Below are 16,362 nucleotides of genomic sequence, written 5' to 3'. Positions count from 1 at the left end.
ACAGGTCTTTAATGAAGTATTAATGTGCAGTAATAGGGAACAAGCATAATTGGCTTGAAATGCCAACTGCGATAAGATGGAGAGCAAAATCTATTTTCCCCCAAAACACAGATGATTCGAGGTTGCAAACTGCCTAACGTGGAAAGCTTTAACGGAAGGATATATGGAAAAAGGATATATGGATTACCATCAGGAATCCCTAATTTTGTAACAGCAGCCACGAGCCTACAAACTGCTGAATTCCCTAACCCGAGCCCCAGCAGAGCCGTTCTGTCACGGTTACCTCCTCCAGCAGATCTGCAGCTCGCTCACCTCCATCTGACACTTCTTCCTCTCTATTGTGTGAGATTAACATATGTCCAATCTGTTGAGGGTTACGGGAGGAATTTCTCACTAAGAAAGGTTAATAAATAAAGAAGTCCTGCAGTAACAATGCAACTAGTGTGTGAAAACTTAATTGGATCAGCAATACATCGAATATGTCAATACATGGACAAACCTGTAAAATGATTGTTTAATCTCAGCCCTAGGTCATAGGTTCAGTGAGTGCTTTGCAAGACTGCTTTTAACTGCACTGAGATGTAGGTTACAATATGCTGGAAATAAAAGCTGTTTGTAGCTGTTTCTCAGTTTCTGAGGCAAAAAGTTATTGCTTTATTAAAGATTAAAAAAAAATCAACTGTAATCTTCTTTAAAACCATGTGTTTTAGGAAATAAATGCTTTTTTAAAAACAAAAAGAATATAAAAAGACTGACAATGTATGAGTAATCAGGTTAGTCTAAAGAGTACAGGAGTAAGTCCATTAAACCAGGGACTGCAGGGACTGCAGGGAGAAACTCTGAATATCATCTACCAACAGCTCCACTGTACCCCCATGAGATAACTGGGGACATTCAACCTCTGAAGCCCAACATTAAAAACGTCATATTTTCAAATCAACTGTGAATTATCGGATTTCCCTTGAAAATGTCATGATAAGCCAACATTCTCCAGAAAATCTGCCAGCATTGCCCAGTGAAGCTGTACTAGTGTTTAACTTTAGAGTACGATTTCTGTCCACTTTGAGTCACTCAGTTCGAATTTGATGCGAGAGGCCCCCATGGTACTCAATTTACAGGATTACTTACAAGAACCCAGCGCCACTTTGAAGCATAATAGATTATGCTCATCAAAGTACCTAATTTCAACAAGGGGTAGAAAGCTGTTAAAAAAAAAACAACAACAACAAAAAGAAAAAACAGTTTCTGGGTGTCTCAGTTGTAATTAGGAAAGTTTTAAAAATAAAGAGAAGCTGCCACTGACAACCTGATGCAGTACCATGGCCACATCTGCTCTAGTCAAATAGATGCTATTCTGTATTTACTAAAAGGTCCAAAGTCATATAGATATCTCAAGCAAAGAGCATTTTAAAAGTGACCGCAGGAGGGAAAAATGCCCAGGAAACGTCATTCCCCTCCTGAATGTATGGAGAAGCAGAAATTTCACAGTGACTAGGTAGGAGACTTTTTCTATTTTTTTCTTACTCCTCTGGTTTACTCCATATCTGGGAAAGAAATCCATTTTGATGTGGTATTAGCAAAATGGCAGCTTCCCCTGGGAGAAGCCATTCACAGTTACAAATACCAGAGCAGTGGCATTTCTCATCAAATCACTCCTCTGAGAGCTGAGCAGAGGAATAACGACTTGCAGTAGGAAGGGGCTGGTGAAAGCCTGTGCATGGAGCACGCTCAGCAGGCCAGACGCTGTTCCCAGCTCCCTGGGATCAGGGCAAATCTTTAATCCCCAGATACCCAGGGGTTAGAAGCATGGCATAAGCATGACCTACACCTGGGTACATACCCATGCACAGCATTGCTTCAATGTTTTTGTCATCCCAAGGCGTCGTGAAATGCCAGCAGGAACCCAACCCATAGCCTCATGTGGCCATCAGAGCCTCTGTTTGTCCTGTGGCACAGGCAACTCGCCAGCCTCTTCTATCAGCCTTGCCCCATTCAGGAACACCAAATTGTTTCCGTGTGCTGGAGAGGTGTCTAGCAAGCTCATTTCTGGAGACTCAGGTGGAGCCCACCATCTCTGACGCTTCCTGCCTTGTGCATACATACTCTGTCCCAAAGGGGATGATGATACAGACCCACAGATTCCCTCTGTTGAGTGGCTCATCACTATTTAACACTCTCAGAAGGCTTGGACTCATTCCTAACCCTCATTTGTTCACCCTGGTTCAGAGCAAGCCCCACCTGGACATTGGAAGGTCACACTGGAAACCCACCCTGCGCAGCCTAGGGACCTTCCCCAGCCTGTCCCAGCACACACGGTCCTGGGCAGTGACGTGTGCTGCAGCAGCACAGCCCTGTTCCTGCCCCCCAAGTTCCCATTACACCCACTAACCCCACACCTGCCTCTTCTGCACCAGCACTACCCAGCGCTGCCGCATCCATCCATCCTGCTCTGCAAGGGGCCAGGCTTAGGAAGGCATCCAGGACACAAGCTCCTGCTGATGTCCAACTCCGACATGGGCCTAACCACCAACATTGGGAAGAAAAGACAGGGCAGGGGCAGCAGGCTGGGTGCTGGAGAGAAGATAGGTGAGAAAAGCTTGGACCTAGCTGCAGTTTAAGGCCAACACAGAAAGAACTGATGCCGATGAGAATTTTCTCCCATGGTGGGTGTCCAAACAGTGCCCAGCACAAACAGCTCCTCTCCATATCACCTGCTCCTTCCCCAAAGCACATCCTCGGATCCTCAGGCTGAGGAGATGTGATCCAGATCCCTCCACAGACAACACTGCCCTTTCTTTTGTCTCCGCACCCAAAGATGTGCCCCACAGCACCACAGGCTGCTGTTGGGCCCCTCCCTTCCCTGCCTTACAGCCGCTGCAGGGCTGCCACCCCTCCCTCCTTCCTTCCCACCTCCTCCCAGCCACCACAGCACTCATCCTCCTGCTTCCATCTTCCAGCCTGAATTACTGATCCATGTCAGCGATGGCGCAGAAACACAGACAGAGAAGAAACCTGGCTCTGAGAGATTGGGGAGGCTGTCCCAGCCTCTGTCAGTCTCCCAGGCCTGGGCTCCTTCTGCTGCAGCGAGCTCCAGAGGCTACAGCAGCCTCCAGCCCCAGGAGGAAAGGGAACAGCACAAGAGCAACTCTCTAATGTTGCAGCACACAGGCAGCGATCAAAAACTCCTGCTGAATATGGAGAAGAGATATATGCTCGCACATAAAACATAAATGCCATCATGCATCAATATTGATGTTTGCTTGTTCCCACAGACCCAGACCAAGGATAATTACATGCAATTTTTATGCTGCCTCTGACATGCTTCAGTCTCTGAACATCAAAGCACAGGTAGGTAATGCTACAAGTTGCCAGGAGGAGCGTGGATCAAAATGGAACTTGTGGAGAGAAGCAATAGATGGCAAGGTGGGTAATTGCATCAGGCTTTCAACACTGCAGATGCTGCCTGCGGTTACAAAGAGAATAAAGCAGGTGATCACAGGCTGGCCCCAATCATCTGCCGTGTACAGCCCCAGCACCCTTGCTGGAGCCTGGAAGGGCAGGGCAGGCTTGGCAGGACATCAGCGAAGCCACATGGGGGCAAGCAGAGGGAAACAGCAAGGGGTCAGGGAGAAGGAGCAGGACAGCACGGAGGGGTTAACAGCGGGATGAGCTGGAGGCCTGCTGCACCCCAGCCTCCACCCCAGGCACAGAAGCACGGGCTGCTGCAGCACCTCCAGGGAGCCCTGCTGAAAGCTTTTACTGGGCTGGCATGTTTCCACACCACCTCCATCCTGAAGAGAGGCACCCCCCATCTTCAGACCGTAAATGCATCTAAATCAGACACTGGGAAGCATTTCCCACAGCCTTGGGAGGCAAAAGTAGAGTCCTCTGGTCAACACTGCCGATAAACAAGCCCTTGCTTTCCCTCTCCACCTGTGGCTGCATGAAAGCAGGGACCAAGTACATCACACCTGCTCCATGCAGCCAAGTTTACCATGCAACAGTTTTTCAGGGAGCACCAGGGATGCAATTACGCTCGGTTTGGACCAACAGCCTCTCCAGCTGCTTCTGCTGGCCCCTCTCTTTCCTTCAAGGTGGGGATTTTGCAACCATCTGAATCTCTCCATCCCGGGGACATGGATATGAGCTGCATCCGTAGTTGCAGCACGCAGTGAAACTGAACGCACAATTTAACATTTTTCCTTGAATGACAGTTTTAATGAAAGGCATTTTGGTGCTTAGAAAAATCAGCATAAATGATCGGTTGCTAATCTTGTTCTCCCAGTAACTCTGACAAGTCAAAATAGAGCAGGCAGAATAAACTGGGGGCTGAAAACGGAGGTGGGGATGGAAGCGGGGGGTATGTTTTGCTCCTCTTTCTGAGAAATCACGTAGCAATTGCCACTGATTAAAAACCCGCTTTCTTACAACATGCACAATTTACTGTGCCACCGATGTTGTGCAATGGCTGAGGCCATCTCTGTGCACAGCAGAGGGAACTGAACAGGCCACTCTCGTGCACCTCCACAATCCCCAGGCTTTGGCATCACTGTAAGCCAGGCACGGTTTCTGGACCCCATACATTCCTGCCTTCATCACACATCCCTGAACACGCAGCGAGGACAACACAGCCTTTATTACTGATCCTCAGGAGCCATGGCTCTGGAAATCCTATGACAAGAAACTTCACCAGATAGAATCGGCTGGGAACAAGGAGGGATGAATGGATGGCGCAGATTTCCTGCCTCTTAATAGGTGCAATGCCACAAGATGCCCAGCTAAAGACAAATACCACGAGGACACCTTCACATTCACTGGGCTGAACTTGTGTGCGCACAGATGCATTACCTCAGGCTAACAACCAGTTATCATCTCATTCCTTCAGCCCCAGGCAGCACAGGGAGGACTGCAGGTACCCAGCAAAGAGCTGTGCCCAGCCCTGGGAGCACCGACCCACTTTGGGGCCACAGGACACTATCTGGCCCAGGTCAACATGGAGGTGACATTTCTCATTATACAAGGTCAACAAGGCATCTTCGCTTTGACTTCACACTTCCCATCCATCCTGTTCTACTCAAAATCTTACCCTGGTGCTGTCACCATGGTATCTGAGCTCCCAGTGGCAGAGTATTATTCTTTAAAGCAGAGGAAGGGCCCATTTTCACATCAATATATGGCTTGTAACATCTACTGACTGTCTTCATGATACTGCCTTTTTAGTAGCTCCTCTCGCTTCTCTACATTTTTATGAGGCTATTTTCTTTACTAGCACATCTTAATAGCTCGTGCAACACCTTAAATGCCTCCAAGAAGGTACTTTATAAATAAAGTTATTAATAAGATTAAGGATTTAACTTCAAGAAAAAACACAGCTTGCAAAGTTATGAATCCCACAGCCACTGTTACATGCCCTTCTCATGCATGCGGGTCCTGGCATAGCCAGCAGGTAATCAGTTCTGGTGCCTGCTCTACTGGCAAAGCAGCTGGAGTCGCAGCAGATCTCAACATTTCAGATATGTAATTAACAGGGCTCTTGGAAATATTAAAAAATTTTCTTGATTTCTGTGCAATTCAGATCCTAGTTTCAGAATTATGCTTTTTTTTTTTTCTTTTTATAAAGGCTTTTTAAAGCATAAGCAGTACCTGAGCCACCAGTTACCTGCAGCCAGCAGGACATAGAAGAAACACAACCCATCATGCCAGAGGGTCCTGGGATATAAATGTGCTGCTCCTGTGGCTATTTTACTTCTAAGTGCAGCAGATAGAGAAATTGTGAAGACTGGGCTAGATGACTGTAGGTCACTAAGCTACCATTACACATGTAGCCATGGGGTAAATCAAGAAGTACTAGACACGGATCTCAGAGCTCCCCCTCTCCAACATGCACCTCCAACTTAGGGGGGATTTGAGGCCTTGTGCAAGTGAAATTCTGGGTCTATAAGGCAATATCCATTGGTTTAATATTAGTATTTAATTAATACCCAGACAGCACAGCCTTTAACAGTGCAGTCTCAGTGCAGCCACCTTCTTTAGCAGGCAGGTCTGGCACTTGTGCCCTCCCTGCACCATGTAGCAGACGGCTGTCATTGCCCACTACTCAGGATAACAGCAGAGCCTTTGTTCTCTCCACAAAGAGGCTTCATAAGCTTTATCTATCAAGTGAATAGTCATATCTCTTGCGCTGTGGTAGACCTTAATGCAGTATCAGCCTAATATAAAAATAACAGGCTTCTTTAATGTGATACTACTTCAAGGGAACAGCAAGCTGAGGTCCAGAAAGCAGCCACCTTCCAGCAACCCATCATAACCACCACAACAGCCCCAGCAAATCTGGCCTGGCCAACACCCCACCCACCTCAAACACTTTCTATACAAAAGACACATACCTAGCACCAGGAAATCTGCATTCTCAAGAGACTCGACAGACAAAGATCCGATCCAGACCAGACAAATGTTGTTATCCTTCTTTCATCATGAAGGAATTCAGCAGCAAGGACCTCACAGCCCCAGAGGAGAAGTCAGAGCCAAGACCTCAGCTCAACCCCTTCCTGCACCCAGCCTCAGCCTCCCTCTTTAGAACCAGGTGAGCTGCTGGTCATCCTCTGCCCTTTAAACCTTCCCCTTGCTCACCTGGTCCCAGGACTACAATAAGGGTTTGAGCCATCTGGCAGAGATCAGCTCAAGGCTACAACCACCTGGGAGCTGGGCTGAGGGGGGCTCAAGGCCTCCAAACAAAACCTTTCCTGCTAAACTCAGTGATATTTCATTTTTCCCATCGGTGCTCCCTCAAGCACGTACCTATGAAGGGGATCTTTCACTGGGATCCCCAAGGAAATAGGGCAGGCAATGCATTGACAAAATAATTTTCTCTAAAACCATTTCTGCATTCAGAGCCTGGCTGTTGAGCTGAGCGAATTTGTGCTACAGCACCAGAGAAGCCAGGTTTTCAGGACAAACCTATCAGTTGGGCTTCACAGGAGGTCGAACCGAAAGCATGGCCAGGACAACAGCATCCCACTGACAGCAGCCCCCTGGCAATGGCTCAGTGCCTGGGCACTGCAGCAGGTTCCTTCCCTGCAGACACTTCCACCTCCTCCACACTACTCTGCTGGGAAGTCCTGCTTCAGATCTGATTCCAGAAGTCTCCCAGAGCCTGAAGATGAAGTTCCTTCACTTCTCAGAACCCCCTTCCAAGCCCCACGAAACAAGCCACCAGCTTATCATGGCTCATCGCAAGCAAAGACCTTTTGGCCCATGGAGTCTGTTTGCAGCAGCAGCCCGTAACTGCTTGTCAAAAAAACACCATCAACACACATTGTGTTAATCAGTGCTATTCATAGAAGAAAAACAATTTCTTCCTGATCCCTCCAGGTAATTATATTTTGCCCTGAAGCATGAGATTTGATTATGTTTAGTCCCATTTTATTTAGAGCCTGAAGAGAGACCATGAAGTCTCAGATAGGAGTGATAAAAGGAGACGATGCTCAAGTCCAGCCTTCTGCAAGTCAGCATCTGACCTAAGTTAAAATCATTCGAGCACAATAGGGAAAAAAGTCCTTCAGATTTTAATCTATTTGCAGAGGGCAGAAATGCTGGCTGAATCATGAACTCTAGGGAATACGAATGCCTCCCAAAGGAAAGAGGGCTTTCTTGTCAATGTTCTTTAAAAAGGAAAGAATGTTTCACGTGGGTGTGTGCTGTTGTTTTTTTCCACTGTAGAGCAAGTGTCCCATCTTATTTCTCAAATGGTCTTTTCTTTGTTGATGCCTCATCTATTAATAATCCTTCACGGGAAGGGGAAAAGAAAAAGCAAGCTTCTGTCAGACATACAAGCTGTTAGTCTGAGATGGACAAAAATAAACCAAAGCAGCACAATTAGTTGCAGCACAGGTCAGTTGTCTGTAGTTGTTTGGTGGCTAGAACGATAACCGTACAAAACTTCCCTAATAGAACAGGGAGTTGGACAGTGCTCTGGAACCATGAGTGTCCTGGAGGCTTGGAGTACATTTAGGTGGTTTCCTAAACTGCTCAGCCCTACCGGCTACATCGATAACCTCTATTTGGGGCCAAGAAAATATTTTCATGTCTTAAAAATACAGAGGAACCAGATCATGCCTGCACTCCCTGTGGAGTCAGGATATTCAGGGAGCTGCCCTGGAGCCAAGCGCCCCTTGAGATATGCAGTGTTTTTTCCATAACATTCATTGAAAGTGGGCTCTGATCCCATCAGAAATGTTAATGATTTCCCCCAAATCCTTTCTCCACAGCAGAATTACCTCCTCCTGCCCACAGACAGGGCCCTGGCTGCCAAAGTTGGCCAAGGAGCTGGGGGCTGATCCCAGGGGTGGGAGCAGAGCCTGTGGTTGGGTTTTTCTCCTCCCTCAGCCACCCCAACCTCAGGAGGGGGGCAGCATCCTCAGGGGGAGCCTGCATCAACTGAAGTTTGCCACTTGCTAAAAGAAACCTTCATGCGTTTTCGCAGGTCTGCTCTTAACTACGGCCCTTTGAAAACGGAACAGAATTTGCTGGAAGCGTCAGCCCGGAGCTTTGGTGGTGGGTATGTTAAAATGCCACTGGTAAGTGAGATCAGTCATACTTCTGAGAGGTGTGAAGTGTATCAGGGAAGCAGCCAACTACCTGCGTCACATTGCAGGAGACTTGATGGTGCCACCACATTTCCTGTGAAGGCACAGATGCCTCTGAGCCCACAGCAGACCTGCTTTCTTGCCTGCTCAGACAGCACCCGCAGGCGGAGTCAGCATTACTGAGACTCTAAGACGTTTCTGAAGATGGCAGCCCTCAAAGCAGGCTTTAGCCTGGGGACAGGGAGGTGAAGAAGTGAGAACGAGAAAGAATTGAGCCAAGAGTCCAAGGAGAAGCACCATGCTTTGCCCCAGTGATCAAGATGTTGTCACTTCACAGCTTCATGATGTGCTACAGGGTCCCTGGTCCCCATCAGTGTGACCCCAGAATTTGGGACCGCCTGGCAGGAGTATTCCTGCTCAGAGCAAAACCATGATTACTAGCATCAGTCTTTGCCATGAGCTCTGCTGCAATTTTCCCAGTCTCCCTCTTCTCCTCAGGGCACTCACCTGGAAGAAATTTTATTCAGTCATTAATATGGTTGTCTGTACTTCTCAGCTCCTTCCAAAGGGTCACTGCCTGACTTGCAGGGTTGGGGGTTTCTATTTTCCACCCAGGTTTGTCTTTCTGCTGCAGCAAACTCACTGGCTTCACCCAGGTAGGTGAGCATCAGTACACTTGCATCATCTAGCAGGAGTAAACCACTACACACAGCAAAACGGAGAGACTACAACCGTCACGGCAAGCTGCTGGGGCAAAGACGAGCTTTGATCCATGTTTCTCTGGAGAAGTCTGAAGAGAGCATCTCCCTTCCCAAACAGCACCAAGTCAAAGCTCAGCTGCTGCACAAACTCCTGCAGCACCTGGTGCACCAAGCAGCGGGACCAAGCCTTATTCTCTGGGATGCGATTGAAGGACAGGGTCCACAGGGATCTCAACAACTGATGTTGAGGGGATGGATGAGCTGTAGCCCCTTCAGCCAGCATAAGGGTAGGTGTGCAGCAAGCAGCCAGAATTGGGACTGCACCAGCCTCAAGAGCAGCAAGAAAGCAATCTCCATCAACCCCCTCGCTATGTGGGAGACAGTCATCACCTTCTCTTGCCAGCAGCCAAAGCATTCAAGGCATGCTGGAGAAAACAGCAGGTGGACCTACTCCAAAATCATTCTAGGTGTACCAGGGATGGGGACTGCAGCCACTCCAACGTGGAGGGAAAGGGTGCGAATTACTCACCTGGAGTCAACACAGATCTAACCAGACGGAACATCTCTAGCAAAACCCCTTTCCCACTGCTTCCAACACCCTCCTCTCACAGCTCTTTCCTCCTACATCTTGTGCTGTACTTCAGCCTTCACCAAGCCAGAGCTGGCGGTCCCTGAGCTTCCTGCACCACGAAGCATGGAGGAAGAACACGAGACTGCACATTTCCACATGCCTCCCCAGCCTTCCAGCTTGGGGTGGCAAACAGCAGCAATAAACAATCAAAATATTAGTTTATGAGATAATGCCAGCTATTGCCAAAGCCAGCAAGAAATACGTTCATCCCAGAGCTGTTTAATTTCAGTGGTACAAACCCTCGGCTCGTTGCCAAGATATAGAGCCCAGGCTGCGGTATATTAGCATAGGCTGCCTTATCTGCAGGGAAATAAACTCAGACCTGCTGAAAACAGTTGAGTGGAATATCACCATAGAAACTAGGCGAGGAAATGGGTGAAGTGTCTCTCCACAGCTAATTTCAACGTGACAGCAACCAGAGAAGGCCAACCACTTTGGACCGAGGCAGGGTGGGCGAAAAGGATGCTTGGCACTGCACTGGCCTGAGGGCAGATGTATGCTGGTGGGGACACCCCTGTCCACCCCCGGGCTTTATTTGCAGCCACAGGCAGGCTCCCTCGCCCGCCACCCACCACTGCTCTGCATCCCCCACGGTGCTGCCGTTGTGCCGCGCTGCCTCGTCCCGCGCCTCCGCTACGAGCACACGCACCAGCCGCAGTCACGGGTACGCGGCAGGGACAAAGCTCCCTTTTCTTTTTCACCTGCATGCTCCAGCAGTGGAGGAAGGGAGTGATCTGGGAACACATCACAGAGCTGCTGAACCTAGTTCCCACAACACAAATTTAAATCCATCCCTAGCCTGGAGACAATCTTGTGTGCAACTCAGCCTTTCCTGGAGAGAGATACCTCAGAGAATCCATCTTCAACTACAGCCTGGAAAAAATGCTTTGGAGAAAGGCAGGACACCCAGGAGCATTCCTTGCTTACCCTTTCCCTTCTTCCCAGGTTTTCAGGTGCCACAGAACAACCACATCCCCATGTCTTTTATGCAGCACCAACAATGCTGGGCTATCTTGAGATGTCATGTATGCAGGTCCTCAGCCTCTATAATATATAGAGAATAAGCTCCCCAGCTCATGTTGTTTGTAAAAAGTACAAACATTGTGCTTTCCTTGTATGTACTTTACTATTATTTTCAATAGTTACATGCAATTCCTACCTGTGTTTCATAAGGAAGAAGAGGAGCCATTGATTCATTGGCCTACCGTTTCTTATTTTTCATATTTCTCATGTCCCGTTTTAGTCATCTCTTTACATTAAATGACCCCAGGCTTTTCATTAATATTACTTCTACTGTTTTTCATCTTGACAAGTTCTATTTCTGCTCCATACACCATTAGACACAAGGATCAGAGTAACTCAAGAAAGGGTCTTTCACCGATATAATGGTAAGCTTGTTTTTCTATCCCACTGTAATCCTAGCATGTTTATTACTATTTTCACCATTGCTATGCATTAAGCATATTTTCCACTCACTCTCAACAACATCACCTGGATCTACCTCAGCCCCCTCCCTGCAGTTACTATGCTCTCTGGGTGCAGTGACCACGCCAGAAGCTCCAAATATCCCCACCTATGGTGGGAGCTGTGCGCCTGTCAGCACTGACTTCCACCTGCTATCTTCCTGCCCATCCTGCTAGCTTGGTTGCCGCCTCCTGAAATCCTTCAGTCTTGGCTAATCTCACTAATTACATGAGACTTTGACCCCTGCATCTTCACAACCCACTTTTCTGGACCATTAACAAATACATTATAGATCAGTGCTAAAACAGATGCTGCTAGTGCTTCCTGCTAGCGGAGATGCAACAATTACAGTCTTACATTCAAGCTTGATTTCTTCTGAATCCCATTCCCAAAACATAGATGTGTAGCTATTGTACTAGAGAAAGTAGCTATCCTGTCTAGCAAACCAGAAATTAATAACTGACCTACATGCTTAAATAGAGCCTCTAATTGGTTTCAGATCTGATTCATATTTGTATAGGTCCTAGTATAATGGAGTGCTTGGATCATCTGTGGGCTTCTTGCAAATGTAGATAAATAGGTTAATAAAATGAAAAGGTATGTGATAATTTCTTAAATTAAAATATTTTCAACATGATGATTGGGTGCTAAGATTATCCACAATCAAGCCACATTTCTGTTTAAAAAGGAATTTGCTTAAATTAAAAGCTCTTCTTTTCAGATGTTATGAATTTAGGAGTTCTTGAAAAAAAAATACACTGACACCAGCCCAAAGTTATCTATATGTGTGCATGGGGGAGGGAAGTTATTATACGTGCACATGTAGATATGTAGATAAAAATATATATGGGGGAAAAAAATGTACTTTTCAACCTTAACAGCTCTAAAAATGGTTCCTGTTTGGAAGATCCAATGTGAAATATTAAAGGAGCTCTTGGTCCCAATGGGGCAAACAGCTATCTAAACATTGCAAAAAGAATTCAAAAAAAATCCTTGACCAGATTTTAGGTTCCTCCTCCTAAGTGAGATGAAACCTGCCTGGTGCTGCCTGGGCTGAGGGATGGAGCTGGTGGGACAAGCACCAGCAGATACAAGACCCTAATGAATAAGGATACACGTTTGTCAAACCTCCCAGCTCAAAATAAATGAAGGTATACATAAATATGTGTATGCACACACACTTGGGAACAGAAGAAATCCCACATTTGGAAGCAGTTGGAAAAGGGTGAGTGGCCTGGCTGCACCTCTCCTGCCTGAGGGCTTCCAGGACTGGACCACAACTGGACCGGGGCCATCTCAGGCAAATTGCTTTACAGACAAGTGTACAAACAGGCTGTAAGACAACCCCGTCACTGCACAGCTCAGCTCCGAAAAAAGCCCAGACAAAAGGAGACAAGCGTACGGCGCGTTCGGGGCGGTGATTGGCAGGCGACACACTCGATCCAGGAATTTGTTTTGAAAACTGTGTGATCATTTTTCACTCAGCTCCAGCTCCTTTTTCCTCTCAGGGAGAGGCAAAGGGGACACAGGAATCCTTAATTTGAGAGAGGGGGTGGTTATTGAGTGCTTTTCACCTTGAAGCTCGTTCCTCCCCTTCCTAACCAGAGCCCCATTTTATAAGCACACAGCTCTTTTCACAAAGATCATTAAATCTTTAAAGCATTTCATGAAAAATAAAATGAAGTGAAGGCTGCTTTCTCATGGCTTTACTGAAATCTACAGAAAATGAGGGACCCCTCCATGGCCACTCCTGTCAGTGCAAAGGCAATGATTGGGGGATAAAGGAGGAGAAAATGAAATCTTCAAGTGCCTCTTCAGAAATCCATCTTTTTTTAATGCTTTCCCAGTGAAAACAAAAAAAATAAAAGGCTTTGGTCTTTATGGGGCAAAAGCCACCTATGCTTTCATCTCCAGGGAGCGCTGCTCAGACACAAATCTTTCTGGCTCTTGCCAGGCTCGGGTATGTCTTCTGCTTGACCAGAACCCCTTCCGACCACCAGTGTCTGAAGACTGCCCAACCTTCTCTTTGTTATGCAAAAGCATCTGTAGCTCTCCGTGTTTTCCAGGAAAATGCTGGTAGGAGATTCTTAACCTTTCAGCATTTCTTTTTTTGTTTGCTTCTGAGGTCTGAACTGCTTCAGTAGACTCTTTAGATGTTAAACTGAATTTAACAGCCAAGACCTGCAGCCAGCAATACCCAGACGCCACATGGACAAATCATGTCTTACATGTATCTCTTCTGGCATTACGGACTCCAGCAAAAGAGACATGCTGCTTCTTTATGTAACAATATTCTTCCTATCAACATGCTTCTCCAACAGAGGTTTCAAAACCATCCAGACAAACAGAATCAAAGCTCTTCTTTTTCACCTCATGCCAGACTACATCTTTCTATAGAATATCCTTTCAGGGCTTGGTGCAAGGAAGCAATCAAACACTTGCACTTAACCTCGTTTCCTCGTTCTTCTGCATCTACTTTGTTCTGTTTCCCTGTCAGGTTTGAGTACTTCCCATGCCAGCAGGCACAGACCCTTTTAATTCAAGAGGAATGCATTTCAAAGGAGGCTAGCAATGGAAATTCCTGATTGCAGACACTTCCCTGGGGTGGGGAAGAAAATCATATTTCTGAGTGTGGAAACAATGAAAAAAACAATTATTGCCACCTGGAGTTGAACAAGAGATCTTTTCAGTTTGATGATCCAAATGAAGAACTTAAAACTCTTGTGAGAATGTTTGAAGTGCTTTCCTAGGGAAAAAAAGCATTTCAGAGAAGCCATGTTAGGTCAAATAAATACTTAGTTTGACCAGAAATCAAATGACTCAGACATCATAAATCCTTTAACTCTAATTTTCATTTACAGCTTGGATTGGTGTTATTTTGAAGCACAAGGAGTATAATTTCAAATACATAAAAACAATGTATTAAAGAGTATCCAAAATTAAATACTTTTCAAACTTCCTTCCTTCCACATATTTGTTGAATGAAATCAACAAATGTATTAACGGATTGAAAAAAATAAATCTCTTAACTTCCTCCCCCTTACGGTATTGCTTCTTTCCCTATGTATGCTCTTAAGCAGCCCTTTTCTGGAGAGCCCTTTGTTCAGAAATACAGGTAAAGCAAGGATGCTTTGAATGACTTTGAAACAGCTCAACAAACATGTCAGAAGCAGAGTTTAGAAAATGGGGGTGAAGGAGAACTGGTGTGTCCCAGCTCTCAGAGCAAGGTTAAACCAGAGCTGAGAGACTTCATGCTGCCTTTCCTAGGCAGCAGTCCAGGTGGCCAACAGCATTATAACAACCCATTAGCAACCTCACCCAGCACCAAAACATATAAAACACATCATTTCTTGGGAAAAACAAAATAATATATATATATATATCTTTTTTCCCTACCATACTCACTTAAAGGTGAGTAAGGCAATAACCTCTTTCTTCATGCAACCCCTGTTTTTACATGATATTTGAGACAGCTGAGCAACTGTGAACACAAGAAAGGATGGTAACACTGTCCATAACCAGAGGTCTTGTTATTTTTCAGTTGTGCAATCTCCAGCCACCAGAACCATCTGAATAATGTCTCTGACATCAAATGCAAGCCTCATGCCCAGTTTTCATCCCTTCTTTTCCAGGCTGTCTGGATGGACGAGGCTGCAGATCCCCCCAGCAGGCTCCCAGGCACTGTCTCGGCATCAAGGAAAACATGTTGGTCCCAACCATGCTGAGCCCTTCGCAGCAAGCCCCGAGCATCTCTCCACACTTTTCTCTGTCCCACACACCAAGTTACCGTGCCCATTTATTGCTTCAGGGCAACATTTTCCTGCTTCAGCTCACCAGGAATTTCTGAGGGTTTGTGGGACAGTCTGCTCCGTGCAAAGAGGCAGAAAGTATCAACTAGGCTGTGAGGAAAACTGTTTGCAGCCTAAAACCCAGAGAAGAAGCTTGCAGAGCTCATTTAGAACAATCTCAGACTTCCTTCTCTTACTTCCTTTGAAGAAAAAGATCATGAAGTATTTGGTCCAAATTAGCTGAAATAAACTGTACAACAGAAAAATTAGTCATTCTGTGCCTCTACCCAGGTGGGTGAATATATTCTCCTGACCACAATGATTTACAGCCAGGGAACAAGATAAGAATCAGACCTGGTATTTCTGCCTGACCAGGAGTATTTTCAAGGCTCAAGAAAAATAACATTATCCAAGAGGAATAAGTAAATCAACTGATTATGGAAGAAGCAGTCGCTTCCAGGAAGACAACCATAAAATCTCCAATGCTGAAACAAAATAGCACCATTGGTATTTACCATTGTCATCCATCATTTTAAGATTTTTTTTATTTCTTTTTTTTTTTACACGCTGGGAGGGGTTCAGCAAGCTTGTTCAAAAACTACCAGAGGTGCTTTCTGCTGCGTTTGAGGTCCCCAGATAACACTGTTGTTCAAATACACAATGACAGTAAAGAAAAAAAAGAATAGTTTTCCACCAGAAACCACATTTTCATTTCTTTCTCTTTCAGATTTCCAGACTTACGTAACAAGGAGGTCCCAGTGATAGTGCTGAGTTTTATAAGATCCAGGGATTCTTCACCCAGCCTGCAATGGGTCATTTTTCTCATCATTCAGATAGTGACTGATTTTATGCAAAACTCACCTCCACAGGAAAGACACGCTGTATTTAACAGTCATGATCCTAGATGTGCACAGCACCTCTCTGGCCAGGTTGTTTTACGAGGTGCAATGCTCTCCTCACACAACACACTGGTGTGACCACTGGGACGGATGGCAGGGAGCTACTGCACAGCCTACAACAGTGCACTGCAGCTCCAGCCAGGAAGCTATGAAGAAACCATATGCAATTAAAGGTGCAAGGAAGACAGATGCTAAGATGTGTCATTGCCAAGATGCTGGGACGGGAAAAAAGAAACAATTCAGCTAGAAGTGCTGTGTGGGCTCAGTGACCTCGCTGGGTTGCGGCCTCACTTT

At 46.2% G+C, this 16,362-nt stretch overlaps 1 protein-coding gene across 16 annotated transcripts in view; it reads right to left on the bottom strand.

The window, feature by feature from the left end:
* LOC121057530 (voltage-dependent N-type calcium channel subunit alpha-1B-like) overlaps nt 1-16,362 on the bottom strand; it is a 284,260-nt gene that overhangs the window by 234,879 nt on the left and 33,019 nt on the right. The window contains exon 1 of one of the 16 annotated variants that reach the window (XM_040531871.1): nt 6,387-6,564. The exons of the other annotated variants lie outside the window; for them this stretch is intronic. The gene's annotated coding sequence lies outside the window, so the exon portion shown is untranslated. Of the gene's footprint in view, nt 1-6,386; nt 6,565-16,362 lie in introns of those variants that run through there. 16 annotated transcript variants of the gene reach the window in all.

Source organism: Cygnus olor, chromosome 19, assembly GCF_009769625.2.
Source record: "Cygnus olor isolate bCygOlo1 chromosome 19, bCygOlo1.pri.v2, whole genome shotgun sequence".
NCBI classification, from domain to species: domain Eukaryota; kingdom Metazoa; phylum Chordata; class Aves; order Anseriformes; family Anatidae; genus Cygnus; species Cygnus olor.
Note: the sequence above shows the minus strand (reverse complement) of the source record. Positions and strands in the feature narration are given on the sequence as shown.